Below are 2,958 nucleotides of genomic sequence, written 5' to 3'. Positions count from 1 at the left end.
ATTGTGCCCAATAGAAGCCCACTATTGTTATTATTGTGCCCTTACATTATTAATGTTATGTCGGCTCTGATTATATTATGACCTCTTAGACTCCTATATATAGAAATGAGGTCTTGTCATTTGTATCATCGAAGAATTGTTCATTTGTGTAATGTAAAGGAGGTTGCCCCCTCGAAGAGGCTGAATTTTAAGGCGTTCAACTATCTTTTCTATCTTTTTGTGAGCTAGTTTCATAACATTTGGTATCAACGCTTTGGATTCTAGGGTTTCGCTGCCCCAAACAGGTTATCATGGCATTTGCACTATAACTTTTTTTTTGCGACGTTTCAGATGCTACAAAAATAACCCATTTGGACCGAAATCGTTTTGAACCTTGGGTCCGAATTTTAGAGATTTTTGCACTATATTTTCGGAGATATGATCTGAGGAAGTTGACCTTTTTACAGACTTCCGAATTACATTCCAAACAGGTGACCTGGGGAAAATCCTCATAACTTTTGTTTTGAGCTTCAGATTACAATTTCGTAAGAAGTTACAGAAAAAGGACAAAGTATAGTTTCCTATAAATATTTTTTAGATCCGAAGGTCAAAACAGTGACACGTGGCACTTCATATAAGTCCGCTCTTCTAAAAAGGTATATAGTCAGGTCATCTGGGGAGATTGTGCATAAATCTTTCTTGGAGAATATAAATTTGATCAGACTGGTGGCATTGGAAAGAGGACGCAGAGGGCTACTGTAGGTCGCAATTTCAGAACTTAAAGATTCGAAAGTACAGAGTTACGGTCGTTTGAAGATTGAGCTCCTAAAATCAAGAAAGAGCGAGATGAAGAAGTTTGATGGTAAGGATCCGGTAAATTGGATACTACAGATGGAGAAATATTTTGATCTACATGGTGTACAACTATTACAAAAGGTATGTATAGCATCTTCATATTTAAAACAAGATCAATTTTTATGGTATAAAGAGCTTTGTTCTCGTAAACAACTTGTTATGTGGTCAATTTTCACGGAGGAAATAATAACACAGTATGAGAATACAAAGAACAACATCTTCTTTAGAGCAACACCACAACAATTGGAAGAAAAAAGAGAAAAAGGGCTTTGTTACAAAATGGAAAGAAAAATTATAGCAACAAAGAATTCTACCCTTCACAACTATAAAGATGGAAGTGGCGTTTCTCTTGGCCTTCTACAACCTACAAGGGTTACACCACAACAATTGGAAGAAAAAAGAGAAAAAGGGTTTTGTTACAATTGTGATAGAAAATGCACTAAAGGTCATAAGTGTGCTAAAAATAAATTATTTTACATAGAGTATGAAGAGGAGGAAGAAAATGATCAAGAAACATCAAAAGAAGAAGATATACGCCAGGACCCAACCCTAGAGAAAGAAGAAATGAATCTGACCATATCTTGTAAAGCATTGGTAAGAATTACCACTCCTCAAACTCTCAAGATAGAAGAACATATCAAGAAGAAAAATGTTCAAGAAGTGAAAGATCACATCGAGAAAGAAGAAATGAATCCAACCATATCTTGTAATGCATTGTCCAAAATTACCGCTCCTCAAACTATCAAGATAGAAATACATATCAAGAAGAAAAATGTTTAAGAAGTGAAAGATCACATCGAGCATCAAGAAATGAATCCGGCCATATCTTGTAAAGCATTGGAAGAAATTACCACTCCCCAAACTCTCAAGATAGAAGGATATATCAAGAAGAAGAAGGTTCAAACAGTGAAATATTAGGAAGAAAAGTATCAAGAAACATAAAAAGAAAATGATACTCAATAGGAACCAACCCCGGAGAAAGAAAAAATGAAACCGACCATATCTTGTAATGCATTCGTCAGAATTACCACTCCTCAAACTGTAAAGATAGGACATATCAAGAAGAAAAATGTAATAATGTTGATTGATTCGGGTAATACCCATAATTTATTAATTGTAATATAGCGAAGGACTTGAATTGCTCCCTAGATCCAGCACCAGAGTGTCAAGTGACGGTTGTAAGTGGAGGAACCATAAATTGCTCTGGAAAGTGCCATAATATCAAGCTATCCATGGGAGAATATGTATTGAATAGCCCAATGTTTTCTGTTCCAATGGGTGGTGCTGATGTTGTACTAGGAGTCCAATGGCTACAATCCTTGGGTACAATAGCTTTTAATTTTCAAGAACTTTTTATGAAATTTTCTTCGGAAGGAAAGGAAGTTGAATTAAGGGGTATCATAGGGAAACTAGGAAAGATAATCAACTCTGACGGAATGACAAAGCTTCTAAAGAAAGAACAACGAGGCGTAATTGCACAATTATGTTCGCTAACTGTTCGCACATTGAAATCATGTATTTCTCTAGATCTCCAAAAAGTCTTGGACAATCATTCCAAGGTATTTGAGACTCCCAAAGGTCTCCCATGTATTCGTGATCATGATCATGCTATTCATTTTATTCCAGGATGTGTTCCTCCAAACGTCAAGCCTTATAGATATCCATATGCCCAAAGGAGTGAAATTGAACATATGGTTGCAGAAATGGTAGAGGTTGGTACAATTATCCAACCAAATTTGATAAACAAAGGTATGAATGGAAGAATGGCGAAGTAGGGTGGGAACTCATTCAAAATTTTTCAAATATCATAGTTCCAACAATATTGCCAGAACTTGACAAGGAAGGAAAAAACATATTGGAACCTGAAGCATTTATAGAACCGAGAAGTCGACAGCTACGAAATCGATCAATTTCAAAGTATCTCATCAAGTGGAAGAACTTACATGTTGAAGACTTCACATGGAAAAACAAGAATTTTATACAGAAGCATAAAAAAATACTCAAGCGTTGAGGACAACACTTTTTGAAGGAGGGGGGCATGTTAGGCCCCTACACTACTAGTGTAACCCCTTATTGTTATTAGTACAACTCCCTTATTATATTGTTGTATCCTTGTAGTTCCCA

The sequence above is a fragment of the Pinus tabuliformis genome, chromosome 2_2, assembly GCF_031772625.1.
Source record: "Pinus tabuliformis cultivar Carrire ecotype Pingquan chromosome 2_2, CPIR1, whole genome shotgun sequence".
Classification (NCBI taxonomy): Eukaryota; Viridiplantae; Streptophyta; class Pinopsida; order Pinales; family Pinaceae; genus Pinus; species Pinus tabuliformis.
This window is presented reverse-complemented; position numbering follows the sequence as displayed.